Consider the following 26,539-nt stretch of genomic DNA (forward strand, 5'->3'; position numbering starts at 1 on the left):
CTGGGATCTTCTTTTCTCCCCCATTTTCTGCAACTGTTTCATTCTGCTCCTTCTCTATTCATTCACTTTTTGGCTTTTCTTCCACTTATGGTCTGTTCCCCATTACATTTTCCTTTTTCCTGTCTCCTGTTCTACATCTTGTCCTGTTGTTCTTCTTCTTCTACCACTTGTTTGTCCCTTCCTTTGACCTGTTGAGACGGGATCTCCCTGCAATCAGTACAGTGGTTTTCTGCGTTTCCTGCTGGCTGCCAGGTGATGGCTTTCTCTAGCACCACTCTTACGTGTTTCCTGCCTGCAGTAAGCTGAGATGAGAAATACCTATTAGATGTGCTTTATATGGATAATTGGCCAGGAAAGGCTGAGGACTACCTACAAGGAGTATGTCTATACAGGCTAGATACAAGCAGGCCAGAACCTTCTTCTCTCCCTCCACACTAGTGTGGGTTTTGGATGGCAACTTTTCTTCAACCTGACATTGGCAGAGACTTCTTCTTTCCTTTTGGGAATCAAGAAGAGTATGACAACCTTGTTCCTCCAGCAATCATGGTGATGCCATAAGGTAGAGTTCTGGAAGAGGTGGTGTCATCACCTTGTTGTCTAGTTGGAGTAGAGGAAGATTGGGCTGTCCCGAGCTTTGCAGAGCCTGTGCAGATGACTGGGCACGAGACTTTTCACTTCCATTTGCTTTTCCTGTACTTAATGGTGGTCCTGTTCAAACAGCAGTACCATAGCCAACGTGGCTTTTACAGGAGCTAAGTCATAAATGTTAACTGATATGATAAATAATAGCTTGTATTTGGAACATTTAAACTTACTGCATGTTTAAATGCAATATCAGGTCATGTTTCCTTGCTCTTCCGCTGTTTCTATGTGTCAGACAATGTATAGGAGATTAACAATGAAAAATAGAAAATAAATGGTACAAAAATAAAAGTAAATAGAAATGCTTTTAAACATTCAAAGGGAATGAAAAGATATCTTCAGCAATGTTCTAGTGAAACACAGGCTTTAAAATGATTATGTAGGAAAGGAGGGGAGGGTTTTCAGGTCCCATTGACTAAATCGGATACTGTGTAAGTCCAGCACTGACTTTGGAGATCTGTTTGCTAAAGTGGTTCTGTGCCCAATATGAGCAGCACTAAGGTCCCTGGATCCATCTGGGCTGATCAATCTGGTACTAAGGACTTGTCACCATAGAACCTGTGCTGCGCATAAGTGGCAATGAAGTGCTTGATCCACCTGTGTTGAGTGAACCTGGTATCAGGGATCCAGCACCATTGACTCTGGGGACCTACTTGCACGGTGGCTTTATGTGTGGGATTGGGACAATGAGGTCCCCAATTCTGGGATTTCCTAAACACCATTCCAGAGTCTGAGACAACTCATGCTTTGTCTTTACTGAACAAGTCCTCTTTGAATCCGATGCAGCAGTCAGGCTTGGCTTGAGAGGGCCCCAGTTAACTCCAGCTTCAGAACTGCCCATGGTCCCTGAGAATTGTTTTGAATATTTTTATCCTTACCCAAATCTGGGCCCTTGGATAGGAACTCTTGTCTAATGATAAAAAGATTAGTGGGCTAGATTTCTCGCAGTGTATGGTTATGGCTTGATCACACTGCAGCTAAGAATTGCCAGCTATCAAGCAATGCTGGCAATATGTCTTCTTTTTAAATAAAATAAATTAATGGAGATACCCTATCTCCTAGAACTGGAAGGGACCTTCAGAGGTCATTGAGTCCAGCCCACTGTCTTCTCTAGCAGGATCAAGTACTGATTTTGCCCCAGATCCCTTAGTGGCCCCCTGAAGGATTGAACTCACAATCCTGGGTTTAGCAGGCCAATGCTCAAACCACTGAGCTATCCCTTCCCCCTTTTTAGGGTGCTAACTATTGTCCTCCTTTATCAGCTCCCTGAGGCATGGCATACTGTTGGTGTAAAGTCCCACCTGGTTCAGCTGGCCAGAAGTATTCCAGACGCACTCTTCCCTTTGCCTCTGAGAACTGCTCATCAGGTGCATCGAGCTAAAAGCAGGAAAGTTGATAGGACAGTCTTGAAAGACATCTATATTCATGTCTTGATCTGCTGGTTTCATTCAGCAACACCCTGGTTTGTGTAGAGATAGGCCTATCCTGATAAAACAATATCTTGCCCTTTAGCCTTTGTATAGCACCAAGCGTTTGCACCAAATACCTAGCTGTTTTTCTCAAATGGAAGATCATCCATGTCAATATCTAGACTTTAGCCCACATAATTCCAGTCCTTGGAGCTTTGCATAAGCAAAGGTGGATGATCGTTTAAGCCCTGATAGCCTCCACAGTTGCAAAAGTTTTCCAGCCAGAAGACAGGTTTCTCACCAGTGTGTTCCAGTGATGTATGAATCTACCATCCCATCTCAACACGATGGACACTTGAGCCAGGATGTTGCAGGACATTCTTGCTTTTCAGCAAGATATATGGAAGTTTTGTTTTATATCTTCAGCAAGCACAGCTAAAACCCACAGCCCTATACATAAACTGTAGGCAAACAATGATATGATTAATCCTTGACAATGTATCAGCTATGATTAAAGCTCTATCCTCCCCCAAACCTTCAGTTCTAGATAGTTTCCATGAGCTGATGCTTTAAAACTATGAAACCTCCTTAAGAGAACAAAGACCGGCTTCTCCCCAGACTTGATACATTTTCTTAGAACTCTCTTATATTATACTTAAGTATTAGTTTAAGCAGTATTTCAGTGAACAGGATCTGCTCAATTGTACCAGCCTATGAGTTATTGTACTTTGTAATTTATAGGAGCTTAATCAAATTTATTATCTCTGACAACAATGCAAGTGTTCTGAATGCTAAGTGATTTTTTTTGGGAAAGGAACATAATTAATTTTCCAACCCTGTCTGCAAATGCTTAGTGGTCAGTTCTGTCATTGAGATTTATTAAGAATATGTAAATCTGGCATTATGAGCAGCAATTAAAAATAAAGTTGCTGTAACTGTAACTTTTGCTAATACCTGTATTGCTCCTCTCTGAAATGGTACAAGGCTGAGATCTTAAAATAATCTTTTTTTAAAGGGGTTTTGTTAGTGCTCTCTGGGGAAATAAGTTAGGCTGTATGAAAACATATTCATTATAAAACCTTTTTTATAATGATGCATGGCCTTTTAGAGTAATATATTGATATAGTAGCTTCTCCCACCTAAATCATCTAACAAACCTCTCTAGTTTTGTCTCATCCATCTTGATTGGGAGTTATATTTATCATAGAACAGAAATAAAATTTTCAATTTTTAATTATTAGCTCTAAAAAGGTTCCAGATTAACTCAATGAGTTTATTTCTCCATATGAAGAATAAAACTCGAACAGAATTTTGCTGAATGGGAAATCTGTACTTCCCAGAGATCAATATTCGTTGTCTCCCTGAGTAGGTCATCTTTTTCCTTAAAATGTATATAAAGTTTATTAATGTATATGTTTTATTCTAGCAATTATACTTTAAGACTTTTTTTGGCATTGTACACATTACACACTTGTTTGCAGTCAAACAATCCCTTTAGAGTCTAACTTTTTAAAAAATGGCCACCACGTTTAAATTCAGGGATAAATGCAAACATATGTATGTCTTGATTCCAAACTGTACTTGAATATCAGGTCGTTAGATATGAAGAGGGCCCTGTCTGGAGTGGTATAAAAGCTGTGGAGAGATCACCATATGCAGCACTCTATTTGAGATATGAGAAACTATCAGGGCCCATAAAACTGGTTGTCTGATCTAGTGGCTGGAGCAGAGTCGGGGTCACAGTCACACTAAGGGTCAAAGGGCAGAAGTCATGCCAAGTTGGAGTCAGCAACTGGGTCAGGGTGAGGAACCAAGAACAAGGCATCTTAACAGGAACAGGGATGAGGCATGGTAGAAGGAACAAGACAAGGCAGCAAGGGCTTGGTCTCAGCAGTCTAGACAATGACAGGCCCAGCAGCTAACTGCTCAGACCAGGGATAGGACAGGAACAGGAAGCTTTATACCTAGTGGTGTCCAATCAGCAGTCTGCTGTTAGTCTCCTGACCATGCTGAGTCACAGGTGTAGCTTCTGGTGGTGGGGTATTTTCATCACTGGTTGGTAGTTCAGTGTGCAGAGGATAAGGCTTCTCACCAGCCCTATCGGCCTGGGTTTGAGAACTAGGGGGCCTGGCAGAAATCTCCCGAGGCTCACTTGTGATCATGACTAACACCCCCCTTCAGACTAGAGCAATGCTAACCTCTGGTTATATGGGACAAGCTTTTCAGAAAGCTCAGGGCCAGATTTTCAAGTGCTCAGCACCCACAAGAGGGGTCAGATTTTAAAAAGTGCTCAGTATTTGGCATCTCCCACTGTGAAGCTGATGACTGGATTTTTCAAAGGTGCTCAACACCCAATATGCTGAGTTCTTCTGAAAATCTGGCCCATTTAGAGCATATCTATGTATTTGCTGGTTCTAGTTTCTTTAGTTCTTACCATGGAATTTCCATTGCATTATGACTAAAAATGCAACAACTTTGCTGTTTTGTAGGCTAAGTGGGGGGGAATAAAAAGACTATAACCTAAATAAAATCACATATATGTCAATTTATGTAACTTGTCCTATTAGAACAAGGTATACTTAAGGGGAACAACCAGTGGAAAACATATGCAGTAGCATCCTGGCTCTGCTGAAATCAATGGTAAAATTCCCATTGGTTTCAATGGGAGCATGATTTCACCTCTCATGTATATTTTAGTTGAGGAAGAGTAGCGTTAATGAGAAGCAATTCACCATTACTGTCATCTGATCTCTCCAATGTTCACCTTTTGTTTCAAGTTAGAAGTGATATGGTAATAATAACTGTTTTTTTGTTAGCAGAAAGAGACAATACATTTGTTAAAGGCTAGATGTTAGGAGAAATCTCATTTTTTTATCTGAACAAATAATTTATAGGACTCAGAAAAAAAAATCTGAGTCCTTAAAAACACTCACTTCAAAATGAAACATTCTTGGATTACAGGAGAGAAGAGGCCCATAATGTAGGTATATCTTTCACAGTCACTCAATAAGAATCAAAGATTATTGAAAGCAGGTTAATGCCAGACTCTGCTATCTGTCTTTTAAAATACACAAGATCTCTTAGGACAGTTCATCTAAATCACTTTGAAACACCTAAGACCCGGAACTAGACTGCAAGTAGAACAATTTTATAAATCAGTCAGAGGGGCTCATTCTTTAAAAGGTATGCTACATTACAAGAGGCCAAAGGCTCTCTATTTCATTATATATCAATGACAATAACTCAATTTAAGTGTATAATGACCCAAGTCAGCAGTCCATGGCAACAAAAATTTTACAGAAGCCTTATCTAATATGCTGACATGTTCATCTCAAGAAGCCATTACAGACTCTTCAGTACACAAAACAATTGGTTTTAATCTTTAATACTGTTAAGCAGCAGGGGGCAGATAGGCATTTTAACACAGCTTTGCTTTTTACAAATAGCATTTAATATATTCAGAAACTCCTAGACACAGTCTTGTGTCAATTTTTTGAGGAATTTAGTCACTAGAACATGATCTTTTAAAGTAAAGCTGTGATGTTTACATTCTCAGGATGTGCTTTTATAAGGATTATACATCAGTGAAATATGAAGGCTGCGGATGGGTTTTGCATGGGTTTTCTTCAGGAACAGCCTGGTTTCTAAGTATCCCCTGACATAGATTAAAGTAACGGTAAAATGAATGGATCCCAGAAAAGCATTATAAAGAGACTCACTCTAATAGAAACAAATGAAATTTCCTTCCCCTGTTTCTTTCATCAGTTTTATGTACTACACTTACAGTATAGAGGTAAGTGCTTATATCCAGAGGGCTGTAGTGTCCACTTACTATATGAACTGGGATATTATTATGGGGCTAATATTACTGAGGCATGGACAGCGACAGATGGATAGACTGCCACAGGAAAACTGGAGTATTTACCTCTCAAACCTGGCAATTCAAAATTCAGCCATTGTGTCAAGCTAAGTGCCATTTCTCAAGGATCCTTTTTTCAGTTTAGAGGTTAATCAGAGGGCACCCTTTGAATTTATCTTTGCATATTTGTTTGTGATGGTACAATGCCTTAATACATGGCCCTGCACTGGAAATGGTACAAACTAGTTTGCAAGGACAGATTAAAGCAGGATATTTGGGATTCATGCTCAATGGTCTGAGGGGCCTGACTCTGCAGTGAGAAACCAAGAATCTATCAGAGGTGGGGCAGAGGGGTTTGTACTGTGGAGTCCATGGAACGAAAACAGGGAGAAAGTGTCTCTCTGATAAGAGGAGCTGCAAAGAAGAATTCATTTGAGGGACCAGGTGAAGAAGATCATGTGGTCGAGAGTTAAGGAGCTGAGTGGAAGAGAATGTGTATGTGTATGTGTACGAGAGAAAGATAGATGTTTTGGAGATAACAATTATGTTTTGATGGATCCAGCCTCACTTAGTTTTAATTCATTGTGAGTACACTAATGCAAGGTGCTGCCTTTCCACAAGGGTCTCTATTGTCCAAAGGTGTAGGAGTCAAGGACAAAGCACAGTTATTGAACTCAAATTCCCATTGCAGAAATGGATTATACTTCTAGCAGATCATTTGGCCCGCTTAGATCTTGCTCTTTGGGAGTGGGAAGCTGTTTTTTATTACATACGCTAAAATTCCCAAGGACAAACCCTGTTAGTTGCTGGTTTTATTCTGAATTAGATTTTTAACATTTAACATTTTTTTCTTGCTCTCTTTTCTTATTATGGGTAGCAACAAAGCCTGGCACTCCTGAAGAGAAAGGAAAAGGTCTATCACCGTCTTTGACTGTGCTAAGCCTTTTGCTGATAGAAAGCTGTTAACTGTCATGCTGTGAAGGTCTGAACTAATCCTGCCTCACTAAGGGCACAGCTACACTTGTGAGTTTGAGCGCATTAAAGCAGCCCAGTGAGCTCTAACTCACGATGCGTCCACACTGGCAAGGCACGTAAAGCGCTCTGACTCCGCAGCTAGAGTGCTCCTGGTATTCTACCTCGGCGAGTAGAATAATGTTTGATGCGCCCCCGCTGGAGTGCCGTGGCGCCAGTGTGGATGCCCTGGTTTGTTAATGGACTCTGATTGGCCTCCAGAAATGTCCCACAATGCCTGTTCTAGCCTCTCTGGTCATCAGTTTGAACTCTACTGCCCTGCCCTCAGGTGACCAACCATCAGACCTGCCCTTTAAATTCTCTTGGAATTTTGAAAATCCTCTTCCTGTTTGCTCAGCCAGGCATGGAGTGCTCTCAGTGAATCTTTCCAGGTGACCATGCCTCCACGTGCCAGGCGATCCCCAGTATGGAGCAATGGCGAGGTGCTCGACCTCATCAGTGTTTGGGGGGAGGAAGGTGTTCAGTCCCAGCTACGCTCCAGCCATAGGAATTACGATACCTTTGGGCAGATATCAAGGGACATGATGGAAAGGGGCCATGCCTGGGATGCTCTGCAGTGCAGGGTTAAAGTGAAGGAGCTGCAGAATGCCTACCGCAAAGCATGTGAGGCAAACACTCACTCCGGTGCTTCCCCAGCGACCTGCCATTTTTACAAAGAGCTGAACGCGACACTTGGGGGCGACCCCGCCTCCACTCCGAGTACCACCATGGACACTTCAGAGCCCAGTCCAACAAGGCAGGAGGAGGAGGAGGAGCAAAGTGGGAGTGAGGGTGATGAGGAGGAGGAAGACACCCCAGCATCCCTAGATGCACGCAGCCAGGAGCTGTTCTCAAGCCAGGAGGAAGGTAGCCAGTCATGGCAGCCGGTGCTTGGGGAAGGACAAACACCAGAGGAGGTAAGCGGCTTTTATTTTGGGAAGGAAGTTATTCAGTGCGGGCTGTTGGGGCAAGGAGGGTTAGGTCTGCATGCAAGCCTAGATGCGGAATAAGGCGCTGATGTGCTCTCTCATATTGCGGTAATCTTCCTCAGTGATCTCTTCAAAGGTCTCAGCCAGAACTTGGGCAATGTGCTTGTGCAGGTTTCATGGGAGAGCCACTGTGGTCCTTGTCCCAGTTAGGCTAACATGTCCGTGCCACTGTGCCATGAGGGGTGGGGGGACCATTGCTGCACACAGGCAAGCTGCATATGGGCCAGGACAGAAACCGCATTGTAGTAGAAGACCCTCCCTTGCTTCCCAGGTCACCCTCAGCAGCGAGATATCTTCCAGGACGAACTCCTGTGGAAAATGAGGAGACAGTGTTCAGTATAGGGCCCCCCCTGCAGCTGTTGGCTCTCCCCAAGGCACAGAAACCCAGAGGACATTACGGCCATGAAAGAATCAATCCCTCTTGACCATGTGCTTACTCACCATTTTGGGGCTCCCGTGGGTTATGTGCGCTCGCTTTGGGATGGGCAAATTATGCTATTGTGTAGACTGCACTTGCCCTCCGTAAGTACAGGGGAATCATTGCTCTGTCTGGTGTGAACAATGCTGTCTCTGTTAAGTGTTGCATTTTGCCTTTACAGATGCAACCTTGAGATCTCAACCATCCGTGTTATCACTGGCCAAGAGGCTGCAAAGAATTAGGAAGAGGCCATGTAGAAGCAAAGAGGACATGTTGCATGAAGTCATGCAGCACTCCCTTAATGAAAATCAAAAAGCGCTGGAGTGGCAGGAGAGACCGCTAGCAGAATGCGGATCACCGGCACCAAACCACGGAGCGGCTGGTAAGCATCATGGAGCGCCAAGCGGACTCTATCCAGGCACTTTTAGCCATGCAGGTGGAGCACTACCACACCCGCCCTTCCCCCCCCACAGCCCTTGTCCCAAAACTCTTTCCCTTGTGCCCCCATGTCACCTCCAACCCACTTTCCCCAACATCCGGGTTCTTATCATCACCAGCTGCCTCCAAAAACCTGTAGCTTCACCACCCAGCCCTGAAAACTATGACCTTTATCCAGTGATGAGCTGCCAGAATGTTAATAACCGGTTCCCTGCCAGATCTTTGGCGGCACTTTGGCGGCGGGTCCTTCAGTGCCGCCGAAGACCTGGAGCAAGTGAACGACCCACCGCCGAAGTGCCGCCGACAAGCTGGTAGGGAACCCGTTATTAAGCGCCACCTGGTGAGTACAAGCCTGAGACCCCCCACCCTAACTGCCCCCCAGGACCCCACCCCCTACCCAACTTGCCCCGCTCCCTGTCCCCTGACTGCCCCGACTCCATCCGCCACCACCCCGACAGACCCTCGGAACTCTCACGCCTACCCAACCTCCCCCCCGTTCACCGTCCCCTGACCGCCCCTCCAGAACGTCCGCCCCCTCCAACTGCTCCCTGCCCCTTATCCAACCCCTCCTCCCAGCCCGGCCCGGCCCCCTTACCATGCTGCTCAGGGCAGTGTGTATGGATGCCGCACAGCCCGCTGGAGCTCGCAGCCCCACCCCTTACCATGCAGTCCAGAGTGCTAGCGCTGGGCTCTGCGAGAGGGGGGAAGGCAGGGGAGGTCCGGGGGAGCATCCCCAGCAGGGAGCTCAGGCAGGCTAGACAGGGCGGTCTCACGGGCCGGATGTGGCCTGCAGGCCGGAGTTTGCCTACCCCTTTAACAACCGGTTCTAAACTGGCTTCTAAATTTAACAACCAGTTCGCATGAACCAGTGAGAACTGGCTCCAGCTCACCACTGCCCTTACCCACTGCACTCAATCCCCATCACCATGCAGTATAGCCATCCAGAAGTGCAGCACTCATTGCACAGCACTCCAGGCAGGAAGGCTGAGTATGATAACAGGACATACGCAAATCTGTGATTGTTCAGTTCCCCACCCCACCCTCTTGCCCTTTCTGTTTCCCAAGCAGTTGTGTTTCTTTTCAATAAATGCATTTTATTTTCAATAAATGGATTTTTTTGCTTTGAAAACATTCTTTATTATTGCATAAAGTAAAAGATACCTTAGCCCAGGAAAGCAACAGGCACTGCAAGTCAGTGTATCATACGTAGCAAACACAGATTCCTACTCACATTGGAACAACTGCACTTCACTCCCATGCAGGGCAGCAGACATTACTGGTGGCTTTCAGCCTCAAATTGCTCCCTCAAGGCATCCCTAAGCCTTGCAGCCCCGTGCTGGGCCCCTCTAATAGCCCTGCCCTCTGGCTGTTCAAATTCAGCCTCCAGGTGTTGAAGCTCTGAGTTCCATGCCTGAGTGAATCTTTCACCCTTCCCTTCACAAATGTTATGGAGGGTACAGCATGTGGATATAACCACGGGGATGCTGTTATTGGCCAGGTCAAGCTTCCCATACAGAGAGCGCCAGTGGCCCTATAAACGACCAAAAGCACACTCCGCAGTCATTCTGCACCAGTTCAGCCTGTTTTTGAACTGCTCCTTGCTGCTGTCAAGGTTCCCTTTGTAGGGTTTTATGAGCCATGGCATCAAAGGGTAAGTGGGGTCTCCAAGGATCACAATGGGAATTTCAACTTCCCCTACGGTGATCTTCTGGTCTGGGAAGAAAGTCCCGGCTTGAAGCTTCCTGAACAGGCCAGTGTTCTGACAGATGCGTGCGTCATGCACCTTTCCGGGCCAGCCTCCGTTAATGTCAATGAAACACCCACGGTTATCCACAATACCCCTTCTGATTAACGTACTCGGAGGCTAGGTGGGCTGGTGCCAGAATTGGAATATGTGTTCCATCTATCGCCCCTCTGCAGTTAGGAAACCCATTTGTGCAAAGCCAGACACAATGTCATGCATGTTACCCAGAGTCATGGTTCTTCCGAGCAGGATGCGAATGATGGTCCTGCAAACTTGCATCAACACAATTCCAGTGGTCGACTTCCCCACTCCAAACTGGTTAGTAACTGATCGGTAGCTGTCTGGAGTTGCCAGCTTTCAGATTGCAATAGCCACCTGCTTCTCCACTATCAGGGCAGCTCTCAATATCGTGTCCTTGTGCCGCAGGGTGGGGGCGAGCTCATCACACAGTCCCATGAAAGTGGCTTTTCTCATCCAAAAGTTCTGCAGCCACTGCTCATCATCCCAGACCTGCATGATGATGTGATCCCACCACTCAGTGCTTGTTTCTCGAGCCCAAAAGCGCCGTTCCACTGTGGTGAGCACGTCCATGAATGCCACAAGCAATCTCGTGTCGTGCATTACTCGAGTCGATATAATCATCGGAGTCCTCACTGTCACTTTGGATCTTAAGGAATAACTCGACTGCCAAACGTGACGTGCTGGCGAGACTCGTCAGCATATTCCTCAGCAGTTCAGGCTCCATTCCCACAGACCGAAAGGGAAGACAGAGCACGCAGTACAAAAAATGCTGAAAGATGGCGCCAATTGTGGACGGAAGCAGAGGGATTGCTGGGATGTGAACCGATGCATCACAGGGCATTGGGACAGGACCCAGAATGCCCAGCATCCTCTACCCTCTTCCCACAAGCCACAGCACCAGAATGGGAAGAGGTGCTCTCCACAATGCACCGCTCCCAATACCGCTGCAAGTGCCACAAATGTGGCCACACCAGTGCGCTTGCAGCTGTCAGTGTGGACAGACTCCAGTGCTTTCCCTACTGTGCTCTATGAAGGCTGGTTTAACTCAAAGCGCTCTACATTTGCAAGTGTAGCCATGCCCTAAGAAAACTTTGATAGACTCAACATCTCTTTATTTTCCTCCCAGTAGTTATCATTGTGTCACAAAATGATTTTGTTGAGGTTATGGGTTAAGAAAAAAGTCCCATTAAAGTAAGCCTTATTGATCTTATTGCAGGAAGTCTTATCACTGCTGACATGATATGAAACTACGAAATGGCTTTTTACCAGCTAATGGGAATGTTAGTGCATTAAAGTGAAAATGGTCTTAGAAAATAAATCTATCATGGATTAAAATTATAGAGTCAAACTACTTGATGATGTTTATTTCTTTTAAAATTAATTTACTACATACCTCACACTGCATACATTTGGATTTCAGGGGCTTATCTCAAATATGAACAAACGAAAGCTAATTTCATGTTATGGTAAACACATGGTATGTCTTTGTTAGTACAAGGGTAAGCATATTGGAGTTCTCCAAGGTTGTTTTATACCATATGGCATGCTCTCCCTCATGCATTACAATGTATTTCAAGGGTCTTATTTTTGTAGCCATTTCTTTATTTAAATAGGATTTAAACATTTTCAGCTAATATTTTCTTTTCTCCTCAGATTCCCTGAGAAAGCTGTATCTCTTTTAGCTTGCTTTGCATTATCATTTGTACATACACTGTACTACAGAATACAAGACCTTGATCCTGAAGCTGGTTCTGGGTGGGTCCGGGGTCCACCGGCGTGGAACCATTTGAAGGATCGGGGCCCAAGTTTGCAATGTCTATAAAGATAAATCTTGGAGAAGATTAAATGATCATATAATGATGATTAAACACCAAAGTCTATCTCTAATAAAGAAATGAGATATGATCTAATTACTATAGTTCGCCAGTAAAGGATTGATCCATTTATCATTTTGCTCTTCATGATGGCTAAAGTTTTTACAAAGAGGAACTTTTAAATTCTGTGCAAAGTTTAAAGTCTGTTCAGCTGCATAATGGAGTTTACAAACTCCACATTGAGCCTAAGGGAGTGGTTGAGCAGTACTGGGCCAAGAAAGTGCCCATGCCTTAGGAGCTGCAGAGCATGCTTCAAATAGATGACCTGCTTAAAAGGTTCCACTTGGACAGTCAAGTGGAGTGGAGACTGGACTTGACTGGACTGTCTGCAGGAAAACAATAGCTTCTGGGATGCAGTGATCTACAAGGGAAGGGTCTAGACTGTGGGTAAGAGCTGATCAGGAGGCCAGGGGTCTGTCCACCTTCCCATCTCCCCATTTTCTCACAGATAAGGGGCAACACCTGGACACTGGAAGTGAGCTGGGAAGCCCGGGCGGATTGTCTGAATTGTTGAGACTGTGAACAACCCTCAGTTTAGAAGGAAGCAGAGTGCTGGGGCCATGCCCCAAACTGAAGAGAGAACAGGGGACATAGGAAGTGACCCAGGGAAGGCTGGTCTAGTGTATCAGCTAAGAGGGGTCTGAAACTCTCCTAACCTTTTCCCATAGGCCCTGTGCAAGGACTCGATGGAGAAGAAAGGCTTGGCTGCCCCTATCCTTCCCTCCTTCTCCGGCTGACTGAGAGAACTCAGGGAGCATAAGAGAATGACAGAGGGTAACTCAGCCACCAGCTCTTCAGATTGCCTGGTAAGGCCATCCCAAGTTGAACCTCCACTAGGCCTGCTGGCCTCAAGTGAAGCCCGCTACAAGCAGTCATGAGAATTGCAATGGGTGTCAGTTGTTCACTGATTCCTCAGACTGTCAAGACTCCATGCCCATGGTGCCTACACCTGATTCATATAGCTACAGTGCTGGATGTCCCGTAGAGCTGAGACTTTGACCTTCATCAGCATTTTCCCTAAATGCTTTGAAAAGTCCTTTGTGCTTACACAAAGAGGGTGGCTTACTGCGGTGACATGAATGAGTCCACCGAGTTTGATCACATAGTGTCCTTGTTTCCCCACTTAAGGCATTTCATTAGTCTTTCAAAACTCTAAGAAAAAAGAATCACAGCAGTCAGAAATGGAAAAGACTTATTGTGACATCTGTTCAATTCGTTAGGGGCTAGTCTAAGATCATTCTCTAGTATATTTTCTCAAGTGCTTTATTGGAGTTTATTTTTAACTGAATCAAACAGTGTGACTTTCATTACTTTCCTTAGTGATTTTTCCACATCTAATAAATGTTCCTGGACATTTTTCCTGATAGTCCCTTGCTGGGTTTCTTCCTTTTTATGCCCTCATAGGCCACTATAAATTCCTCTTTCCTCCTCCTTTGGTTAAGATTCTCCACTGTCTTGCTCTTTGTGCAGCCATTTATACCTGTGCCACTCCTGGGGAATTCTGTGCCAAAAAATTAAAAATTGTGTACACAATATTTTAAAATTCTGCATATTTTATTTGTCAAAATAACACAATATAATCACACCAGTTTTAATTATTTGGTAATTTAATTAATTTGGTAATCAAAATACCTGTCAGCAAGTATGTCTGTAACAATACAGACAACAAAAAAGTTCCCCCCTGGAGTAGAGAGTTAAAGAAACCCCTATGACAACCCAGCTCCTGTTTCTCTGTTATACTTTTGTTGGACACCTCAGTCTGGTGTCAGCTGGGCACATCTTGGGGGAAAAACTCTGTCCCTTCGTTCTCAGACACCCACACCCCCGTCTCCAGAGTCCAGTCACCCCCCCAGCCTAGACATGTGAACCCCCTATCCTCCATAGTCCAGCCACAGAGTGTCCCCCAAGCTCAGACACCAGCACCCTCTATCCCCCCAGAGATAGAAACAGTTTGATGATGGGTCCCAGGCTTGTACAGAGTTTCCTGCATGCTGCCTTCTTCCTCCAGGACGTGCTGGGAACCACAGCTGCCTGGAACCCTCCAGCCCCCACTCGCCCCAGGCAGTGTCCTGTATCTGCAAGCTGGAGAGTTAGGTTTTGCTGGGTCCAGCAGTCCCTAATGGCAGCCAACAACTCTGGAGCACCAATTCTGAGAGAAAAAATGAAATTCTGTGCAGAACTTTAATTCTGCACAATTTCTGCATTGTGCAGTGCTGCAGTATTCCCCCAGGAATACTGTGCAAAGAGTAAATCAGAATTCTACACCCATTTTACATAGGTATAAATGACTACACAAGCTGCAAGGTAGAATTGAGCAGGGCCCAATGGATTTATATTCTGTAAATACTTGTTGATAGATGGTGTATTCTCCTTACCAGGTACAGAAGTTTCTTGCTTTGCAGGAGGTGAGGTAGGATCATTTGAGATAAATCAGAGCTTGTCAGAGAAACTTAAGAAACAGAAGATAAAGGGATAACTTGATCACAGTCTATAAGTACCAACATGGAAAACAAATGTGGATTGATAATGGGTTCTTAAGTCTAGCAGACAAAGGAATCACATAATCCAATGTACATTTTTAATTGTGAGAGTAATGAACCATTGGAAGAACTTACTAATGGTTGTTGCGGATTTTTCATCACTGGCAATTTTTAAATCAAGACTGAATGTTTTTCTTAAAGAGATGCTCATGTTCAAACAGGAACTATTCTGGGGAAGTTCTGTGGCCTGTGTTATGAAGGAGGTCAGTCTAGATGATCACAGTGGTCCTTTCTGGCTTTAAAATCTATGAAAAACTGAGTTTCCTTGACTACAGCCCTACACCTATGACGTTTAGCTTTTTCTTTTTCACAAGTAAAAGAATGACCAAAGGGGTGGTTTTGAAATCAGGCAGAAGCAGGGGAAGAGGAGGAAAATGCAATAGTGATTAATAATGAACATGAAGTTTCTCACTACAGATGGTAGGACACTCTTATGAAATCCAGCTACAGCAATCCCGCCATCAGGTTTAGAATACTGCTCAGCCAAATACTGAAGCCAGTTACGTTGCTTTCATTTGCTTCCATAGAAATAAAGGCCACTGATCCTGTCTGCTGACTTGATGGTTAGAGAAACTTAATGAGATAAACGACAGCCGGTAATTGTGGACACGAAAATTTCTCAGTAAAGGTAGAATTCTGATCATAAATTTATTAGGACACTTTATTTATTGCTTTCATAGCCCCTGAAACCTTCAATAAAAATATGTTTACTGCTGTCTCTGCTGATGAAGACAGATTTAAAAAAAAAAGAATTGTGCAATGTTTTTCAATTTGTTTCTCCTTTGTATTTTATTACTATTGAATGTAAACAAGGATGAATGAAAGGAACCATATACAGATCCTGGGCTGCAAGTTTACCATTACTTAAAAGAGCTAAGATGATATTTTGACAAAATTTGTAGCATGAGTGGGTTAGGTTTTATCAGTCTGTAATTAGCAAAAATTGTACCGTGAAGGTTCAGACGTTCAAATTATACAAGTCCTTGGACAGCCCAGTTTTCCCAACCAGGCTTGCTTCCCTCTCCTCTAGATTCTATTGTTCTCTTAGGAGTGGGGGATAGCCTAATGACCTGCTTCTCTTGCCACCATTTGGAAGATCTCTTCTTCAGGGACAAGCTGTCTGGTTTCTCGTTGTCCCCCTAGTTGTCCCCCGTGACATTTTTCGGAGCAGGAACCAGTAGTCCAGTGCTCTTATCACTTATAAATGACTTTTGAACATTGAATTTACACCCCATAAAGCACCTGAAGATTGTACAATCCCAACCACACCAGGGACCTCTGTCCCCATCCTCTCTCACATGCAGGATTCTATGACCCTGCAATATACTCTTTTGGTGAAACCTTAGAGTACCGTTTAAGGCCCTGGATTCTGTATAGAGAATGTTGTGGACCAACCACTGTACCCACATGGAGCCCCATTAGATTCAATGGTCTGCCTACCTGGTTTTCTTTGCAGGATTGGGGATCAATTTGTATATGACAAGAATAGTGCAGCAGTTATTGAGTTCCCTGAAGAAGTGCAGAAAAGATAATCAACTCAGAGAGGAGGGGTAGAGAGAAGTGAGTAGGGAGTTCTTTACATGCTGGTGATATGGCTCATATGGGCCATTGCATTAGGGGGCCTGTTTCATGTACCACATGCTGGGAAAAAACATGAAAGGACTCCATTCTTATGAAACTAAACTGGCTTTTTATTAAAACAATTATTTATAGAGCTTCTCCAAATACAGCTTAATTTTCCTAACCATTTGCCCATAGCTAAATTCCTTGTGCCTCCTCCAAACTTCCTGTAACCTATGCTCATCTCTCCAGATTCCATGCAGGCTGCTACAGTCCAAATTAGGGCAGTCCTATAGGGAGACTTAGCCTATATTAGGGGCTGGGCTAGCGCCTGAATATTGGAGGTACACGCCAGCTTCCCTCTTGTCTCCTCACCAGCCCTAATGATGCCACAGAGAAGAGTTCCCTTGGTCTCAAGGCTTGTGTAACATCTACTGGAACACTTTGTGACAAAAAACTTGTATATTCACAGAGTAGCTTATTTTCAGCCTCTTCAAATTTAACATACCTAAAGGGGTGATTTACCACATTATAGACTATTAAAGAAACAACCTGCTGATATTTTGCTTGTGAAATTGAGCGCTCGGTTGGATGCACAGCTATAGAAGCAAAATTTCCTGTTTCTAATTGCACTATTCACTTCAGTTACTCTGAGAGTAGTATTTGGATTCAGCTGAACATGCAGGTTACCTCCATATTGAAAACACATTCTTTGATAATTTAGCCCAGTATGTATGTATTTTCTGGGGTCTGTAACAGATAGATCCTTAACTCCAACAATGCCAGTGAAGACTGAAGAAGAGGATTCTCTCAGAAGAACTCCAGAACGCCAAACAGTTCATGTGAAAGGCTGCATCAATAATTTGATATAAGGAGCCATTTTTATGATTAGTTAGTCACAAGTTTCAAATAAGAGAGGTGAAAATATTTTAGGCTTTTTTTGCTAATTGTTTAAAAACTATGAAGTCAAAGGGGTTGACACTTCAGAGAAACTCAGCAGAGAAAAGTCTTTTTAAGTGTCTTCTGTACCTGGACTTAGAGCCCTTTCTTACCATATACACTTTCCCTTTCATATAAAAAAACAATATTGCTAGCAAAACATAGTGCTAATATTTCACTGTTATGACCCTTAGCTTCTGGGTAAGCCTTGCTGGCTACCATAAAACTGCCTGAAAGAAAGTATATTAACTCCAAGTGCATGTGTAAATTTTCTTATAATTACCGAGGGATGCCACCCCCCCCCCACCTGCTGTATGGAAGAGCAGGGGAGAGAGCGGCTGCAGCTACTAGCAATGGCTGCACAAGGGTAGGAGATGCTGCGCCAGGCCCTGCTTTTAACTCCCCACGCCTCTGCTGATGTGCACAGGAGCGGCTGGTGTTTATGGCTGCTTTTTGCTACTTGAGTAGTGCAGAGCAGCCAAAGCCTACCAGTGAAACTGGTCAATATTATTTTTATAGAGTGAAATTCTATCCCTATAGAAGTCAATGGGCTATTTGCTGTTGACTCCAATGGGGCCAGGATTTCACCCAGAAGGCCTTCAATCTAATCTGAGAAATGCAAGCAGACATCACTTGAAAAATCCCTGTGCTGCACTTGTTTACATACACTGAGCCCAATTCTCCACTGCCTTAAACTTTCAGCTTCATTCTCCACTGTGGATGAGGGCAGGCTGTTAGGGATCTGGCCAGGACTCCCTGATTCTCAGCCATCTGGTTCTGGCACAGGTTAAAGCTGCAGGAGAGTATCTTTAATTTACATTGCTCAGGGACCTTATGCCAGTGGAGGATTGGGTATAGCCAACATGACCCCTCTCTCCTGCCTTCTTCTCTCCTCCTGGCTATTGCATTCATTTACACCTGCGCAGAGTGAGTGAGGATAAAACATTACCAAATCAGAATTCTCCACACACTGACATAACAAGCATGATAATGCTTTATACCACACTGCACAAATACAAATGGCTACAGAAGATGCAGGGCAATGGAAGATCAGGCCCATAGAATAGAGGTGCAGATGTTTCAAGGCATAAAGAGGAAGCACATCTGTTGTATTTCAGATTAGAACTGATCCCATAATAGTTTTCTGGTGATTTGCAAGTTGGATGTATAAATCTGCACTTAGAAGAGATTGAGTTATAAACTTAGTATTTAATTTATAGAGCCTGCCAGCAAATCTTAGCCACAAAGTTTTGATTTATATGTCATCATTTTAAATAGCGATTTTTTAATTTCAGATTTTACTAAAGTATTTCAATGTGTGCTAAGTCAGGCAGTGAGTTTCCATATCCTAAACAGCATTAACGAATCTTAGATCAGATTTGCATGTCCTACAATAGATTTACAAACCATCTCAATAAATCCTAAGTAAAACCTTGTCTTTTTTTGGGTTCACAAATCCTCATTTTGCAGCTGGTTTTCAGGGAAGTGATTTATAAATCAGAAATTTAAAGCCCAACTGCCAGCACCGTCAGCTCTCAAAATTCTGACTCTCACGTCGTATCTGAGTACTTTGATTTATAAGCTGTGGTCAGGCTTTCTCTATCTCTGATTTTCTTCCTAGACTCTGATTGGTTTGTTACGAGCCCTACAAAAGGTTATACTCTGTGTAGGCTGTAGTTCAATTGGACTGGCAGTGTTATGGAAAAAGTGATACGTAATCAGACTGCAGCTGGCAAAAGCACGCTATCTCACATTTGGTAGTCAGAGAAAACAAACAGCAGCTGAGCAGTAATTTCTGGAAATGTTACCAAGCTGAAGTTCTCCGTCTTCTTATATATACCCCTATGAAGCATGTTATACACATCTTATCCCAGAATAAAGATGTAGGATCCAAATAGTCCCATCCAAGTCAATTTCAAATACATGCTTAAGTTCTTTGCTGCATAGAGATGGAGTTAAATACAGGCTTAAGCATGTATTTTACTACATTGCTGAATCAGAGATTTATTTAGCACCAGAGTCTGGCTCCCAAACTCACATGAATAGCAATCTATAGCAATTACTTAGAAATCCATAGCAATAAAAATAGCTAAACAATTAAAGCTATATCATTTTCCAACGTATACTAGAGATTTAAAGCACTGCAAACAGCTGTTTGTTCCCCAGCAACAACTAGTATTTAGATTAGAGGGAACGAAGGGTTTTGCTCTATAACCAAAAGCAGCTTCACAGATGATAGAATATTGTATTTTCAGAATATTTATTTGAATGTATTTCTGACAAATTATCTCCTGCTTATCAGAAAAATAATTTTAAAAAATTACTTTCTGTAATCTAGACTGAACATTTTAAGTGTCCATTTTCCCTTTATTCATAATCAAGCCTTTCTTTATCTTGCCCAGCATTTCTTCCCCCCACTCACTCTTTGCCTCCTTCTCTATTGATTGAATACCAGGAATCCACTCAGGTTGGAGAACCTGGCAAGCAGTGTGTGTGTGTGTGTGTGTGTGTGTGTGTGTGTGTGTGTAGTCATTACACATAGAGAGACCCAGGCCTTTCAGAGTCACTCATCACAACTGTAGCAGATACCAAGGGTATATCTACACTGCGAAATTAGGTTGATTTTATAGAAGTGATTTTATACAGTCGATCGTGTATGTCCCCACTAAGCGCAGTAGGTCGGCGGAGTGCATCCTCAATACCGTAGCTAGCATTGACTCACGGAGTGGTGCACTGTGGGTAGCTATCCCACAGTCCCCGCTGCCCATTGGAATTCTGGGTTAAGCTCTGAATGCCTGATGGGGCAAAAACTTTGTCGCGGGTGGTTTTGGATACATGTCGTCAGTCTCCCCTCCCTCCCTCCCTCCTTGAAAGCAACAGCAAGCAATCATTTTGTGCCTTTTTTCCTGGATTATCCGTGCAGACGCCATAGCACGGCAAGCATGGAGCCTGCTCAGCTCAATGCTACTATTGCAAGCATTGTAAACACCTCACACATTATCCTATAGTATGTTCAGAGACTGGCTTGGAGCCACCAGCACGAGGACGATTGTGAGACGGACATGGACACAGACGTTCCTGAAAGCATGGGATGCGGCAATTGGGACATCATGTCAGCAGTGGGGCAGGTTGATGCAGTGGAAAGCCTATTCTGGGCCCGGCAAACAAGCACAGACTGGTGGGACCGCATAGTTTTGCAGGTATGGGATGATTCCCAGTGGCTGTGAAACTTTCGCATGTGTAAGGCCACTTTCATGGAACTTTGTGAGTTGCTTTCCCCTACCCTGAAGCGCAGAAATACCAAGATGACACCTGCCCTGATAGTTGAGAAGTGAGTGGTGATAGTAAGGGGGAGATGTTTATGGTGGGGTGGGAGGTTGAGGCACATCGCCTGGTGGCCAATTTTGAAGGGCGATTAGAAGAGCACAGCTAGGTGTGCTGCACATCAGAGAGGCTTTGAAAAACAGTTTAATGACTGGACAGGCTATGGTGTGACAGTTTTATATGTTTCTCCTTGATGCAAAACCGCCCCCTTGTTGAATGTACTTCCCTATAAGCCAATCCCCCTCCCCCCTTCGACCACAGCTGGCAAAGGAAATAAAGTCCCTATTGTTTTGAATCCATTCATTCTTTATTTATTAAAAAAAAAAAGTGACATCACTGATAAGGTAGCCTGGGTGGGGGAGGAGGGAAGGACAAGGCCACATTGCTTCTTGTAGCCACACTACAAATCAAAGCTGTTTGAATGACAGACCTCTGTTACTTGGGCCTCCTCTGGAGTTGAGTGGCTGGGTGCCCGGAACCTTCCCCCCCCCTCCCCCCCCCGTTCTTGGCCATCTGGGTGAGGAGGATATGGAACTTGACGAGGAAGGCAGGCAGTTATACAATGTAGGCAGCAGGGGTCTGTGCCCTAGTTGCCTTTCCTGTAGCTCCACCAGATGTCTGATCATGTCAGTTTGCTCCCCCATTAGCCTTAGCATCTCCTCCTGCATGTCCTGATCATGCTCACTGTATGTTTTCCTGGCCTCTGCCACCAAATGCCGCCATGCATTCAGCTGTGCCCTATCAGTGTGGGAGTATGGCATGAGCTCGGAAAACATGTCATTGTGAGTGCGTTTTTTTCGCCTTCTAATCTGCGATAACCTCAGGGACGGAGTTGATACGGGAAGCATAGAAACATTTGCACCTGCAGGGGGAATAAAAAGGGAGAGTAAAATTTACGAAGATACATTTCTGAGAACAAAAGGGAGACTCTTTCACAGTGAATCAAGCAATTCACAGCAGACAGCACATGTGCTTTAGGTACAAGGTCACATTTTGCCTTTTATATTGAGTGCCTGCTGGTATGGTGACACATCACACACGGCTGGGCAACAGAATTCAGTTTCCAGGCAGCAATGGTAAGCCAAAGGGTACACAGGGTTGGCTTCTTCCGCGTTCATAACGTGTGGGAATGGTTTCAAACTGCAGCACCCTCCTTTCCCATAGCAAGCAATGCCGGTTGGGTTTGCCATTTAAAAGAGGGGCTGCGGTTTTGGGGTGGATTTGCAGAACACCCCTCCCCCACCTTGTGGCTATTCTCCGGGATGATCCCTTTTAGCCAAGCGCAAACAGCCCAGCATGAACGGGGTCCTTTTACTGTTCCCTTACAAAAATTCCCCTATTTCAGCCAGGTGATCATGAATGATATCACTCTCCTGAGGCTGACACAGAAAGATATAAGACCGAATGTTGCATGAATGCAACCAAAACCCAGGACCATTCACTGCCATGCTTTGTGCTGCAATGATTCCAGACTACTTGCTACTGGCTTGGCATGGTAAAGTGTCCTACCATGGAGGACGAAATAAGGCAGCCCTCCCCAAAAACCTTCTGCAAAGGCTTTCAGAGTACCTCCAGGAGAACTTCATGGAGATGTCTCTGGAGGATTCCTGCTTCATCCCCAGACACATTAACAGACTTTTCCAGTAGCTGTACTGGCCGCGAATGCATCCCAATTCTTCAGGGTAAAGCAAACATTAAACACAATTGCTGTTAACCTCTGTAGTATGGTTACAAATGTGCACTCACCAGAGGTGCCTTCTCCGCGTTCAGGGTCTGGGAACCTGCCTTGGGAGGGTATTGGCTCCAGGGGTGATGAAAAGGTCCTGGCTGCCGGGGAGAATGATTCTCCGCTTGCCTGCTGCACTTTCTCCTCCTCCTCCTCATCCACAAAATCCTCCTCCGTGTTGCGTGAGACTCCCCCATTGGAGGTGTCCATGGACAGTGGTGGGGTACTGGTAGGGTCCCCCCCAGAATTGCATGCAGCTGATCATAGAAGCGGCATGTATGGGGCTCTGACTCTTTTGTCTCGTAGTAGGCTTGCCTGAGCTCCTTAACTTTCACGCGGCACTGCTGTGTGTCCTTGGTGTAGCCTCTCTCCACCATGCCCTATTCGATTTTGGCATATATATTAACATTTCTTCTGCTGGATCGGAGTTCTGCCTGCACAGATTCTTCTCCCCATACTGCAATCAGATCCAGTGTCTCCCATTCGCTCCATGCTGGAGCTCGTTTGTGATTCTGGGACTGCATGGTCACCTATTCTGCTGAGCTCGCCACACTGACCAAACAGGAAATGAAATTCAAAAGTTCTCAGGGCTTTTCCTGTGTACCTGGCTAGTGCATTGGAGTTGAAAGTGCTGTCCAGAGCTGTCACATTGGAGCACTCTGGGATAGCTCCCAGAGGCCAATACTGTTGAATTGCACAACGCTGTGCCTGCACTACCCCAAATTAGACGCAAGAAGGTTGATTTTAGCACTACTCCCCTCATCGGGAAGGAGTACAGCAGTTGATTTTAAGAGCCCTTTAGGTCAACGGAATGGGGTTGGTTGTGTAGCTGCATTGCTTATAAAATCGGCCTAATGTGGCTAAATTCGACCAGCCCCAAGATCAGGGCCAGCTTTTTTGCCACCCCAAGTGGCGAAGGAAAAAACAAACAAACCGCGATTGAGCTGCTGCCGAAGTGCCACCCCTTTCTATTGGCTGCCCCAGGTCCGCTTCCTTCCCTGGTGCCTGGAGCCGGCCCTGCCCAAGATGCTTTGTAGACAAATAGATAGGAACTCCACACCAAGCAATCTCTTGGAGCACAGTTCTATTGTCATTTAAGATCACTGGTGATTTCTTTGTATGCAAAATCTTTTACATACACTTTTCAGAATAGTTACAACTAGCGTGCACAAGTTTAAAATGTGGGTGCCTAACTCAGCACTTAGGTGCCTAAAATGAATATGAAAGCACTTAATTGTGTATTCAGGTGCCTATTAAGTAAGTCTCTAACTGTAGCCACTCAAATTTAAAAATTGGTTCAGATAATGTATTAGTGGCTGGAGAATCCTTAAAGCCGACGTATAATCCTTATAGGAAAAACAGCTCTGAAATACAAGCTGATTTAAATTCACCTCCTTTTATACTATTTCATATGTAATGGTTATGTTCCAAATGCCAATACTTTCACAACAGACAAAGATGTCAACCACAGTAAAAGCTTTGATTAGAAAGAATCCTATAGTATTATACGTCCACATATATTTACCAAACCTAACCAATACTATGTCCAGCTTTAGGCAGGGTATTTAGGTAGGTCTGAATGTTGTAACCCCACTGAGTTGCTGCTGGGCTAGTCTAGTTAGTATCCCCTACTAGGCAGAAAGCCAAAAACTGGATCAGATTTTGATCTGAGTTACCCTGGTGTAAATCAGGACTTTACACTGATGTTACCCAGAGCAGAATTTAATGCAAAGGCCTCCCATTGAATAGATACATTTTCATGTGTGCTAAAGTAAGAACGAATTTCATTTAATGAGCTCTTCATCAGGTTTCTGACAAAATGGATGGAATGTTTCTGATGCGGTTGAAATGTTGAACATTTAGGCTTCTAAATATAATGGTACAGACAGCTACCTGCATTTGAGGGGATAAGATAAGGATGCATTGGTGTATGCTGATTACACAGTGATTATTTAAATCCTTGTTTGTTGTCAGAAGCTGTTTACCGAGTACAGCAGCAAGCCAATTGTCCAATCTGAACAAATAAATCAGGTAATCCTAATTGTAAACAAAGTGTTAACAGAAATAATGTAAAGCTCGGGGGCAGGTAGGGAGTTTGCACCAACCTTTTCAGTGCTTATCATGTCTTTTGTCAAATGTAGGGGCAAGGCAAACTTGTCACTTTGTGGAAGGGCAACACATTGTAATATATATTATTTAAAGGTAACCATAATTACAGTCAATTTTTTTTAATTCAAATTTATGAGAGAAGTATGGTTTTAATAATGACTTGACTGGACCAGAATACATAACTATCCATAAATGCCTAGCAATGCTATATATTACCTTAGTTTCCATAATACATTAGCTGGACACAGTTACCTTTTTCATAGATACCAAAACATGGATGAATTGCTAAGGAGGAGTACATAGAAAAGCACAAGCAAGTAGGGAAAAAATCAAAAAGGCTAAGGCACAAAATGAGTGACACCTAGAATCAGACATAAAAGGCAATAAGAAGAGACTCTTTAAATGCATTATGTGCAAGGGAAAGATGAAAGAAAGTATTGGTCCTCTACTTATCAGGGAAGGAGAGCTAATAACTGACGACATCAAAAAGGGTGAGGAGTTTAGTGCTTGTTTTATTTTAGTCTTCATTAAAAAGGTTAATGGTGACCAGATACTCAACACAATTAATATTAACAAAAGGGAAAGAACACAAGCAAGAACAGGTTAAACTATTTAGATATATTTGATTTATTTAAGTTGGATGGGCCTGATGAAATTTATTCCAGGGTACTTAAAGAACTAGCTGAAGGAATCTTGGAACGGTTAGCAATTATCTTCAAGAACTCATGAAGGATTGGTGAGATACCAGAGAGCTAAAAGGTAAACCTAGCACTTAGCTTTAAAAGAGGGACAAAGAGGACCAAGGGAAATACAGATCAGTCAGCCTAACTTTGCTAACTGGAGAGATACTGGAACAAATTATTAACAATCAGTTTGTAAGCACCTACAGGACAATAGGGTTATAAGGAATAGCCAGCATGGATTTGTCAAGAACACATGATGTCAACCCAACCTCATTTCCTTCTTTGATGGGCTAACTGGCCTAGCGGATGTGGGGAGCAGTAGATGTAATATAGCTTGACTTTAGTAAGGCTTTTGACACAGTCCCACATGACAGTCTCATAAGTAAGGTTAAGATTTTATCACAGTTATTTTTAGTAAAAGACACAGACAGGTCACGGGTAATAAACAAAAAATCACGGGAGCCCATGACCTGTTTGTCTAAAATAACTAAAAATATAAGTAAAAATGTTTACTAAAAATAACTGGAGGGAGGGCTGGGGGAGGGAAGAATGATAGCTGGAGCCCCATGCGGGGGGAGGGGCTGACAGACCGAGCCCTACCATCATGGGCGGGGATGCACAGCCCTGGCACCAGCCCCAGCTGCAGCCATGAGCACAAAGCTCCAGCTCTGGTGGCAGCCACGGGGGATGGGGTGCACAGCCCTGGCTCCAGCCCCAGCTGCAGCCGCTGACAGCTGAAGCCAAAGAAGTCATGGAGGTCTGGTAAAGTCATGGAATCTGTGACTTCCATGACCTCTGTGACTAAATCATATCCTTACTCATAAGCAAATTGGTCTAAATGAAATTACTATAAGGTAGGAGAAGAACTGGTTGAAAGACGACTCGAAGAGTAGTTATCAGTGGTTCGGGGTCAAACTGGGAGAATGTATCTAGTGGTCCTGCAAAGATCTGTCCTGGATCCAATACTATTCAACATATTCATTAATGACTTGCATAATAGAGTGGAGAGTATGCTTATAAAATTTGTGAATGACATGAAACTGGGAGGAGTTGCAAGAACTATGGAGGACACAATTATAATTTAAAATGAGCTGATAAATTGCAGCATTTTTCTGAAATCAACAAGATGAAATTCAATAAAGAAAAGTGCAAAGTACTAATCTTTGGAAGGAAAAATCATGGTTATATTGGATCACAAATGGAATACGAATCAACAACATGATGCAGTTGTGAAAGAGCTAATATAATTCTGG

Source organism: Chrysemys picta, chromosome 3, assembly GCF_011386835.1.
Source record: "Chrysemys picta bellii isolate R12L10 chromosome 3, ASM1138683v2, whole genome shotgun sequence".
Classification (NCBI taxonomy): Eukaryota; Metazoa; Chordata; order Testudines; family Emydidae; genus Chrysemys; species Chrysemys picta.